Raw genomic sequence first — 12,513 nt, forward strand, 5'->3', positions numbered from 1 at the left:
CCTACAGGTAGTTTAGATCTTTTTCTTGAATATCTATGTGCTGGCATATTATGTATATGTTGGCAGATAGTTTAGCATGCATTTGGACAATTTACATCGTTTAGTAGATATTTATACAACTGTGTAATCTCAAGGGCTTCTAATCCTGTGGAAGTGAGCAAGATTTTGATGGCAGTCTAAACTGTGGTGAGAAGATGAATAAAACTTGGCTATTGGCTGGACGTGGTGGCTCACGCCTGTAATCCCAGCACTTTGGAGGCCAAGGCGGGTGGATCACAATGTCAGGAGTTTGAGACCAGCGTGACCAACATGGTGAAACCGCGTCTCTACTGAAAATACAAAAATTAGCCAGACATGGTGGTGGGCGCCTGTGATCCCAGCTACTCAGGAGGCTGAGGCGGAGACTCGCTTGACCCCATGAGGCAGAGGTTGCAATGAGCTGAGATCATGCCACTGCACTCCAGCCTGGGCGACAAAGTGAGACTCCGTCTCAAAAAAAAAAAAAAAAATTTTATTGGCTATCTAGAATCTAAATGAAAAGATAGATTTTATTCTAGCTAAACTGACTTAGGGGCTGCCAGCCATCAGTGAACGTATTAGCATGCAAAAAAACATCACTTTGGAGATTGTAAGAATTTTAGTTGTATATGGATGCTATTATACACAATTAAAATACACTATAAAGTATTTATTTTACAGTATCACAGATAGTGAACATTTCCCATACTTTCTAAAAATTTTTCTCCATTTTTCAAAACTTTTTAGAGATAATTCAGTCTTGCCTTGTTCAGGGATATGTCTTGAGGGATGTGTCATGGATTTCATTATGTGAACATCAGAAAATATTTACACAAATCTAGATGGTATAGCCTACTACGCACCTAGGCTATATGGTATGGCCATTATAATCTTGTGGGACCACTGTTGTACATGCAGTTTGTGCTTGATCAAAATGTCATTAATGTAGCACATCACTGTAATTATAGATTCATGAAGTTGCAAAACAGGGTACAATGTGGTCCTGTGAAGTCGTTGCTCAGTTTCTCATTGTAGTAGCACCTTCCATAACTATACTATGGTATAATGAGCAGCAAATTAACATTGATACAGTCCACAGAACTTACTCAGATTTTAACAGTTTTCCGTACAACCTGGTTTTAAGGATCTGGTATATTCTATTTTATGGATGAACTACAGTTCACCTCTATGGTTGGATGTGTGTAAAATTAGTGTGGTAAGCATCCTTGCACTTAACATGTTTTTATATATCTCAGTTTCTTGCGAGTAAATCTGACAAGTACAATTTTTGGATCAAAATTGTGTATTTAAGGGTTTTAATAAACATTGCCAATTCTTCAGAAGAGTTATACAAATTATAGCAATGAACTGATTTTTCCTTTTCATGCTTATCAAAATAGTATTGAATCTGGGCTATTGAATAGGGTAAAAATGATATTTTATGATAATCTATTCCAGTCTGTCCTTTGCACATTTTCCCTGTTCGGCAAACAATCTTGGTAATTTGTAATTCTGTTGTTTTAACAGTATTGTAACCTTTCCGGTCTTTTCTGTTTTTGTTGTTGTTGCTGTTGTTGTGTTGTTCTGTTGAGACAGGGTCTTGCTCTGTCATTCAGGCTGGAGTGCAGTGGCATGATCTTGGCTTATTGCAACCTCCTCCCATTCTCAAGCCATCCTCTTGTCTCAGCCTTCTGGGTACCTGGAACTAGAGGTGTATGCTGCCATGCCTGGCTAATTCTTGTGATTTTGTAAAGACAGGGTTTCACTGTGTTGCCCAGGCTGATCTTGAATTCCTGGGGTTAGGCGATCCCTCAGCCTTAGCCTCCAGAAGTGCTGGGATTACAGACATGCACCACTGTGCCTAGCCTATACCTGTATATTTATCTCTACAGTGATTTTGTTTGTTAATACAAATGGTAATATAAAGTGCTTATTGTTTTGCAGCTTTACTTTTTTCACTGAACAGTATGCATTGGAACAATTTCCATGTTGGTGAATGTGTCCTATTTTGGTTTTCTTAAACTTTTATGGCATTCCACATTAAGAGATAGACCATATTTAACTATTCATCTGTAGGTGGACGTTTAGGTGGTGTTCAGTTTTTCTCTTGTGGGTTCAATACTGCACTATGCAACCTTTAATATGTCTTCTTGTGTGCATCAGTGGCTTTTAAAATGTATAGTGTTGGCCGGGTGCAATGGCTCACGCCTGTAATCCCAGCACTTTGGGAGGCTGAAGCAGGCAGATCACGGGGTCAGGAGTTCAAGACCAGTCTGACCAATGTTGTGAAACCCTGTGTCTACTAAAAGTAAAATATTAGCCGAGCGTGGTGGCGCACACCTGTAATCCGAGCTACTCAGGAGGCTGAGGCAGGAGAATCGTTGAGGCTGAGGCGGAGGTTGCAGTGAGCCAAGATCGCGCCATTGCACACCAACCTGGGCAACAGAGCGAGAGATCTGTCTCAAAAAAATAAATAAATGAATAAAGTAAAATGTGTAGTCTTAACTAGGCTGGTGAAAGATATAAATATGCCTGGAGAAGTACTGCTTGTCTTTATGCCGTAGACCTTACACTTTGAGTATTCTTGGCACCATTCATTATCAGGGAGACATCAGATTTTGAGGTAGTGTACTGTTGAATGGAATATATTTATTAATTATTTTGATCAGTTATTAAATATTTAATGAAATAGTGTACCCCATCAGGAGAAAATGTTTTTGAGCATAGTCCTCCAATATTTGGATATTTGTAAGTTAATTATATATGACATATTTTGTGTGTTAAATATTAGCCTTAGTCTCTTATTGTGAATATTTGTCATGTCAGAAGCCTTCCAATTTTTGGTTGTATGTCTACATTTGCAAAATTGCCCATGTTATGGGTCAGGCCTCCTCAGTATGTGTACTAGTGAAAACTTCAATTCCCAGCTTCTCCCTTTTTTTTTTTTTTTTTTTTTTTGAGACAGGCTCACTTTGTCACCCCGGCTGGAGTGCAGTGTCACCATCTTGGCTCACTGTAACCTCCACCTCCCAGGTGCAAGTGATCCTCCTGTCTCAGCTCTCCAAATGGCTGGGACTACAGGTGTGTGCCACCATGCCCAGCTAATTCTTGTGGGTTTTTTTGTAGTAGTGGGGTTTTGCCATATGGCCCATGGTGGTCTCAAACTAAGCTCAAGTGATCCACTTGCCTTGGACTCCCAAAGTGTTAGGATTATAGGCGTGAGCCACCGCCCCCACCCTCCATGTTTTCTTGGATGCAGATATGTGATCTGCAGACACACTCGGATGACTTCTCTTTGAAAGTACACAATGTAAGGAAGTGAAGGTTCTATTTATAACTTCCATTTTGCAGTTAGGAATGGCAGCAGGGTTGGTCAGCTTTAAGTGGAGGTAATAGTTGCAGATTGAGTTCTTAATAGAGATGTGGCTTTGGTGCTGGCAGTAGTAAAGGTTATAATGGATTTGAATCTTGTTATTTAATGCTTGGTGGTGACAGGGATAGTGGTTTTCTCACCAGATCTTGTGCAACATTATTTTGGGTGATATTATCTTTGCATCTGTTTTTTCACCCCTCCTAGTGACAATTGGAGTACTGACACTCTCCTTTAAAAAGGAGAGTGTCCTTTAATAAGGAGAGTGTCCACTGCACCTTTCAGATGACCTGGTGCAGTGGCTCAACACCTGTAATCCCAGCACTTTGGTTTGGAGGCTAAGGTGGGTGAATCACTTAAGCTTGTGAGATTGAGACCAGCCTGGGCAACATGGTGAAATCCCATCTCTACTAAAAAAAAAAAAAAACCAAAGAAATTAGCTGGGCATGGTGTCACGTGCCTGTGGTCCTAGCTACTCAATAGGCTGAGGTTGGAGGATCCCTAGAATCTGGGAGGCAGAGGCTGCAGTGGGCCAAGATCACACCACTGCACTCCAGCCTAGGCCCTAGAGTGAGACCCCATCTCAAAAAATAACTACCTTTGAGTCTGGGCGTGGTGGTGCATGCCTGTAATCCCAGCACTTTGGGAGGCCGAGGCGGGCTGAGAGATTGAAATCAGGAATTCAAGGCCAGCCTGTACAACATGATGAAATCCTGTCTACAAAAAGTACAAAAATTTACCAGATGTGGTGGCATGTGGCTGTAGCTTAGGAGGCTGAGGTGGGAGTATTGGTTGATCCTGGGAGGTTGAAGCTGCAGTGAGCTGAAGTGCCACTGTACTCCAGCCTGGGCAAAAGAGTGAGACCCTGTTTCAAAAATAAAACAAAACCCTCTGCTTAATTTAGCCAGAGTGGATTTGAATAATGATTGATTGTTTAAAAACTTTGAGATACTTTTGGTACAGCAAGCACTTTTTGCATGTATTTATAGTGGCAAATATGAAAGTGTCTTGCTTTTGAAAATTGCTAGTTATGCCGGGTGTGGTGGCTCACGCCTATAATCCCAGCACTTTGGGAGGCCGAGGTGGGTGGATCACGAGGTCAGGAGTTCAAGATCAGCCTGGCCAAGATGGTGAAACTCCATCTCTACTAAAAATACAAAAAATTAGCTGGGCATGGTGGTGGGCGCTTGTAATCCCAGCTACTTGGGAGGCTGAGGCAGAGAATTGCTTGAATCCGGGAGGTTGAGGATGCAGTGAGCTGAGATCGCGTCACTGCACTCCAGCCTGGGCTACACAGCAAAACTCCTGTCTGGAAAAAAAAAAAAAAAGGAAAGAAAAAAGAAAATTGTTACTTATAAGTTCTTAAGTAGTACTTTGATACTTCTCCTGGTGGGGCTGTTTGAAAACTAGTTGGTTTCTCCCTGAGCTACTTACGATATGAGGAAGTTGTGAATTAACATCTCTAATCCAAGACGTTGCTATAGTTATTCATGGTGCTACTTCAAAGATGCTTTAGCTCCCCACGTAAGGGTTGTTATCTTGTTACTGGTTTTGCTATTGTAAAAGCTTCTAGCAGCCATGAAACCGAAAGCCAGGAAGCACTACAAAGCAAAAGACTTCTGTTTTAATTAATTAATTGATTGATTAATATTTTGAGATGGAGTCTCACTCTGTTACCCAGGCTGGAGTGCAGTGGCACAGTCTTGGGTCAGTGTAGCCTCTGCCTCCAGGTTTAAGTGATTCTTCTGCCTCAGCCTCCCAAGTGGCTGGGACTACAGCCACACGCTAACATGCCTGGATCATTTTTTTCTTCTCTTTTTGAGATGGAGTTTCAATCCTGTTGCCTAGGCTGGAGTGTAATGGTGTGATCTTGGTTCACTGCAACCTCCGCCTCCTGGATTCAAGCGATTCGCCTGCCTCAGCCTCCCAAATAGCTGGGATTACAGGCACCCACCACCACGCCTGGCTAATTTTTGTATTTTTAGTAGAGATGGGGTTTCACCACATTGGCCAGGCTGGCTTGAACTCCTGACCTCAGGTGATCCACCTGCCTTGGTCTCCCAAAGTGTTGGGGATTACAGGTGTGAGCCACTGCGCCCGACCTAATTTTTGTATTTTTATTGAAAAGTGTCAGTGTTTCACCATGTTGGCCAGGCTGGTCTCGAACTCCTGACCTCAAGTGGGTCCATCAACCTTCGCCTCCCAAAGTGCTGGGATTACAGGCGTGAGCCACTGTGCCTGGCCTAGGCGTTATACTCTTAAAGATAGAGAAGCAGAATGATTACGTAATGATTGGGTGGCAGAATGAAGTTAATTTTTTTTTCCTGTTATACCATAATTGTCTCAGTTTTTGGAATTACTCTTTAATTTAGCTTTAAGAAAAAATACTGGTATTACTTTCTTGAAATATAATGAACGAGCTATTCTGAGAATACCTCATGGCTCTTTTCAGTCTTTACCTCCTGGACTCAAGTGATCCTCTTGCCTCAGGCTCTCAAGTAGCTCTCAAGTAGGCATGTGCCACTACGTCTGGCTAATTTTTTAAGTATTTTGTAGAGACAGGGTTTTGCCACGTTGCCCAGGCTGGTCTTGAACTCCTGAGCTCAAGCAATTTGCCTGCCTCAGCCTCGCATAGTGTTGGGATTAAAGGCATGAGTCACCATGCCTGGCCCTTTTTGTTTTGTTTTTTGAGACAGTCCCACTTTGTCATCCAGGCTGTAGTACAATGGTGTGATCTTGGCTCACTAGCCTCAGTCTCCCAGACTCAAGCAATCCTCCAGCCTTAGCCTCCCAAGTAACCGGAACTATAGATGTGTACCACCACCGGCTAAGTTTTTAACCTTTTTTGTAGAGATGGGGTCTTCCTATGTTGCTAAACTGGACTTGAACTTCTGGTTTCAAGCAGTCCTCCCGTCTTGGCCCCTGAAAGTGCTGGGATTACAAGTGTCAGCCATTGCTAATGGAACACATATAAAGTTTTTTTAAAGCAGAGATTTAAGCTGGTAAAAAAGCAAATGAGGCTGGACATGGTGGTTTATGCCTGTAGCCCCAGCACTTTGGGAAGCTGATGCATGAGGATCACTGTAGCCCAGGCATTCAAGACCAGCCTAGGCAACATGACAAAACCCCGTCTCTGTAAAAAATACAAAAAAATTAGCTGGGCATGGTGTCATGCACCTGTAATCCCAGGTACTTGGGAGGTTGAGAAGTTGGAGGATTGTTTCAGCTTGGAGGTTGAGGCTGCAGTGAGCCTTGATGGTGCCACTGTACTCCAGCCTGGGCAACAGAGTGAGACCCTGTCTTAAAAAAGGTAGGAAAAAAAAAACCAAACTTTCCCAGAGAAAAGCACACTTGACAGTTTTAGCTTTGGCTCTGGGTTGGTGCAGGAAAGGTCTTTGATGATTCTAACCACAGATCCTCTTTGATACCAGAGTATTGCTAGATTTTGCACTACCTATTATTTCCAAAAAACTCCAATTGAAAATTTAAATCTAGTCCAGATTGGTAGTCTTCCTAGCAGACATCTAGCAGAAGTAAAATCATCTCCTTAAGAGCCAGTTTAGGCCTGTTGTGGTGGGTCATACCTATAATCCCAGCACTTCCGGAGGCCAAGGTGAGATGATCCTTTGAGACCAGGAGTTCAAGACTGGCTAGACAACATAGCCACACCCCATCTCAACAAAAACAAAAACAACGTATCCACGTGGTGGCTCAAACCTGTAGTCCTAGCTGGTCACCAGGCTGAGGTGGGATGATTGCTTGAGCCCAGGAGTTTGAGACTGCAGTGAGCTGTGATCATGCCGCTGTGCTCCAGCCTGGGCAACAGAGTGAGACCCTGTCTAAAAAAAGCCCATGTAAACGTAATATTTGATAAAATTATTACAAAGTTCTAAGAAAAATGGCCTTACAGTGTAAAATTATGAAGCATGTAAGTCATTAGGATCATGATTTAGCAGAAAAAACAAGTCACAAAATTAAGCCCTCAAAATTACAAATATTGGAATTATCATCAAGTGTAGACTACACAATTAAAATGTTTGATATGCTTAAAAGAAGAAAAAAGATGGGCCAGAAACAAAAAAGTTGATCAGATAGATTTGAGGAAAGAGCTAAAAGGAACTTTAAGAAATGAAAAATATAAAAAGGGAGCTTAGAAACTTCACAAGTTGAACAGCAAGTTAGAAACTTGGGAAAATTGGCGAACTGGAAGAAAGATCGTAAGAAATTGTTCAGAATGCAACTAGAGAGACAACAAAATGGAAAATAGGAAAGAACTTGATACATGGAACATGATGACAAGGTAGCATATATTTTATTGGAGTTTCAGAAGGAAATAATAGAGCAGTTGGTGAAGAGTGAATATTTTAGGAGAGAATGGCTGAGAATTTTACAGAATTGATGAAATATTTCAGGAGTTCTGCGGATCCCAGTTATATCAAATAAAAAACAATTTCGCACTTAGACTTTTAATGATTGTAAAGCCTCATTAATAAATCAGAGAGTAGAGAGAGATTAAGAATGGCAGTTAACCTGATGGCCGATTGCTTGTTAGCCATCGTATAAACCAGAAAGTACAGGATGTCTTTTAGGTGCCTGAAAGGGGTTATATGCCTATTGAGAATTCTGTGTATGGCAAGGATGGTTAAAAATGTATTTTCAGAGAAAGCACAACTTGAGAGACTTTACTAAGAAGTTCTGAATGATATCCTTTGGGTAGGTGGTAAATGATTTCAAAGAAAACTCCGAGATGCAAGAAAGAATAATGAACAAAGAAAATGGTCAGCATTCATGTAAATTTAAGTAAATGTTGACTGGTATAAAACTAAAATAATAGTATGTATTTAATATATTTGAAGGTACAGAATAATCTTTGCTTTTTTTTTTTTTTTTTTTTTGGGGGGGAGAGATGGAGTCTCTCTCTGTCACCCAGGCTGGAGTGCAGTGGTGTGATCTCGGCTCACTGCAACCTCCACCTCCCAGGTTCAAGCGATTCTACTGCCTCAGCTTCCCAAGTGATTGGGACTACAGGTGCACACCACCACGTCCAGCTAATTTTTGTATTTTTTTAGCAGAGACGGGGTTTCACTGTATGTTGGCCAAGCTGGTCTCGAACTCCTGACCTCATGATCCGCCCGCCTTGGCCTCTCAAAGTACTTTGATTACAGGCGTGAGCCACTGTACCCAGCCTGCTTTTAATGTACTTTAATATGCTTTGTTTTGAAAAAAATCAGTAATAGAAGCAATAATCTTAAATTTTGTATTTTTTTATGACTCAAAGCAGCATTTTAATAGAATGTTTTAGGCTGGGTGCGGTGGCTGACACCTGTAATCCCAGCACTTTGGGAGGCTGGGGCAGTAGGATCAAGAAGTCAGGAGTTCGAGACCAGCCTTGACAATATGGTGACATCCCGTCTCTACTAAAAATACAAAAATTAGCTGGGCGTGGTGGCACACACCTATAATCCCAGTTTCTCGGAAGGCTGAGGCAGGAGAATCGCTTGAGATTGCAGTGAGCCAAGATCTTGCCGCTGCACTCCAGCCTGGGCAACAGAGCAAGACTCCATCACAAAAAAAAAAAAAAAGAATGTTTTGTAAGTGGGGAGAAAACCAATCTGGTCTAGTTACTGTGGCAGATCATGTTTTCTTCCAGCCTATAACCACATGCTTAGGTACTTCTTGCAATTGTAATCATTGTGTGGTTAATCCTTTGTTTCTGGAGTCAGGCTGCCTTGGGTTTGAATCCTTCCTTCATATTTCATCTTTCTATGTCTTTAATTGGGTTTGTTATTACTCCGTACCTCTCATAATGGGATAATCTATAAAAGAGAGATACTAATACTTACATTGGTTGTTTTGTTTTGTTTTTGAGACGGAGTCTTGTTTTGTCACCCAGGTTGGAGTGCAGTGGCGTGACCACCGCTTACTGCAACCTCCGCCGCCCGGGTTCAAGTGATTCTCCTGCCTCAGCCTCCTGAGTAGCTGGGACTACAGGCACCCGCCACCACGACTGGCTAATTTTTTTGTTTTTGGTAGAGACAAGGTTTCATCATGTTGGACAGGTTGGTCTCACACTCCTGACCTCAAGTGATCTGCCTGCCTTGGCCTCCCAAAGTGCTAGGATTACAGGCTTGAGCCACCGCAGCCGGCCTACATTGTTTTAAAAAGTAGGGGAGATGACACATAAAAAGCATTCTGTACAGTGCCTAGCCCACAGAATTGTTTTAACACTTTTGCTTTTGTTATGGCAGTTACAGCTGTTTTTTCCACTCTTGTGTGTAAAAGCATTTTCCAGTTTTTGTACATTTCCATACGTAATCAACCCTAAGATGCATATTTTTGCACATTTTAACTTTGAAAATTGGGATACATCTTAAAATATTTGGTGTGTGATAGCTGAATAAACAGCAGTTTTTTCTTTGTGATATTAGTATCCCATCCGATTTATAAAATGCGTTAATGTGATATCTTTATAATTTTGGATTGCTGTGTAATACTTAGTATATCGTTTCCTGTATTCCTCATCTGTTTAAACAGGGTTATTTGCATTTCTTAGCATTCAAAAATAATGCTAATATATGTAGAAATATGAGTTGAATCATTTTATATAGTCTCCATAAAAGGATTTTCGCCAACTCTGTGCCAGTTGGGAAATTATTATATTATCATCATTATTATTTTTTTTTTTTTTGAGATGGAGTCCCCCTCTGTTGCCCAGGCTGGAGTGCCATGGGGCAGTCTTGGCTCACTGCAACCTCTGACTCCTGGGTTCAAGCGATTCTCTCGCCTCAGTCTCCCGAGGAGGAATCCCGCCACCATGCTTGGCTAATTTTTTTATGTGTTTAGTAGTGATGGGGTTTCGTCATGTTGGCCAGGCTGGTCTTGAACTCCTGACATCAGGTCATCCGCCCGCCTCAGCCTCCCAAAGTGTTGGGATTACAGGCGTGAGCCATGGCGCCCGGCTGGGAAATTATTCTTAGGGGCTTTGCCAAACTAGTAAATGTAAATAGTACTTTATTTTTCCTATTTATGTCCATGCATTTATACTTTAAAAAAATTTTTATTTTCTTAGTCTTTTTAGGTTTTTTAGGTTTCAGTTTTATAGCATGCTGTAGTCATCTTTTGTAATTTTATGTTTCTTCAAAGCTAATTTTCTATGACATCATAGTTTACATTTAACTTCACTTATGCAGTGATTTTGATAGAATGCATCGGTGTTTGTGTAGTATACTTTTGAGGGTGAGACAGCAGAATTGCCTTCCATTCAAAACTGACATGCTTTATAAAAAAGCATATGCAGTGTTTTCTTTTTTGAGACGGAGTCTTGCTCTGTCACCCAGGCTGGAGTGCAGTGGCATAATCTCGGCTCACCACAACCTCCGCCTACAAGGTTCAGGCGATTCTCCTGCCTCAGCCTCCAGAGTAGCTGAGATTACAGGTGCACACCACCACGCCTGGCTAATGTTTGTATTTTTGGTAGAGATGGGATTTTTGCCATATTGGCCAGGCTGATATCGATCTCCTGACCTCATGATCCGCCTGCCTCAGCCTCCCAAAGTGCTAGAGTTAACAGGTGTGAGCCAGTGTGTGCCTGGCCTGTAATTTTTTTTTGTTTTTTAAGACGGAGTCTTGCTCTTGTCACCCAGGCTGGGGTGCAATGACGTGATTTTGGCTTACTGCACCTTCAGCTCCTCGGTTCAAGCGATTCTCCTGCCTCAGCCTCCTGAGTAGTAGCTGGGATTACAGGTGCCCGCCACCACACCCAGCTAATTTTTGTATTGTTTAGCAGAGACAGGGTTTTACCATGTTGGTCAGGCTCATCTCGAACTCCTGACCTCAGGTGATCCACCTGCCTTGGCCTCCCAAAGTTCTGGAATTACAGGCATGAGCCACTGCACCCAGCCATGTAATTTTTAAAATAAGGACTTCTTGACCCAGTGTAGTGTCTCATGCCTGTAATCCCAGTGATTTGGGAGGCTGAGTTTGAGAGGATCTATTGAGGCCAGGAGTTTGAGACTAGCCTGGGCAACATAATGAAAACCCAATTTTGCCAAAATTTTTTTTTAATTAGTGGGGCATGGTGTTCCAGGCCTGTAGTCCTAGCTACTTAGGAGGTTGAGGCAAGAGCATCATTTGAACCCCGGAGTTTGAGGCTACACTGAGCTATGAGCACACCACTGTACTCCAGCCTGGATGACAGAGTAGACCCTGTCTATAAAAATAGTAAAAATAAAAATAAAAATGTTTTACCTCGGGCCGGGCGCGGTGGCTCAAGCCTGTAATCCCAGCACTTTGGGAGGCTGAGACGGGCGGATCATGACGTCAGGAGATTGAGACCAGCCTGGCTAACACGGTGAAACCCCGTCTCTACTAAAAAAATACAAAAAACTAGCCGGGCGAGGTGGCGGGCGCCTGTAGTCCCAGCTACTCGGGAGGCTGAGGCAGGAGAATGGCGTAGACCAGGGAGGCGGAGCTTGCAATGAGCTGAGATCCGGCCACTGCACTCCAGCTGGGCGACAGAGCGAGACTCCGTCTCTCAAAAAAAAAAAAAAATTGTTTTACTTCAATTTACAGTTAACAAAATTGAGGCTCAGAAGAGTTAAGAAATTTTGCCAAGATCACACAATAATAAAAAGTTCATATTAGAGCTGTTTTTGGATTCAGGAGTGACTCCAGCATCTCAATCATTGTGTGTTTAGATGAAGATTATTAAACTACCTTGAGGCTGGGTGCGGTGGCTCCCGCCTGTAATCCCAGCACTTTGGGAGGCCGAGGAGGGTGGATCACCTGAGGTCAGGGGTTTGAGGCCAACTTGACTAACATGGTGAAACCTTGTCTCTACTAAAAACACAAAAATTTGCCCAGCGTGGTGCCGGGCCCTTGTAATCCCAGCTACTCAGGAGGCTGAGGCAGGAGAATAGCTTGAACCCAGGACAGGGAGGTTGCAGTGAGCCAAGATTGCACCACTGCACTCCAGCCTGGGCGAGTGCAGTGTCTCAAAAAAAAAAAAAAAGCTACCTTGAAATGATGATCTTGTCACATAACTACTCTACATAGCAACTCTTTGAGTAAGGGGTATTTCTAATAGGTATATGGCCCTTTCACTGTATCCTTTTCAAATAAGTAAA

The 12,513-nt window shown here is 42.4% G+C and overlaps 1 protein-coding gene across 12 annotated transcripts in view; it reads left to right on the forward strand.

Moving 5' to 3' along the window:
• LARP4 (La ribonucleoprotein 4) overlaps positions 1–12,513 on the forward strand; it is an 83,878-nt gene that overhangs the window by 12,760 nt on the left and 58,605 nt on the right. The gene's annotated exons all lie outside the window — the stretch shown is intronic.

This window comes from Papio anubis, chromosome 9, assembly GCF_008728515.1.
Source record: "Papio anubis isolate 15944 chromosome 9, Panubis1.0, whole genome shotgun sequence".
NCBI classification, from domain to species: domain Eukaryota; kingdom Metazoa; phylum Chordata; class Mammalia; order Primates; family Cercopithecidae; genus Papio; species Papio anubis.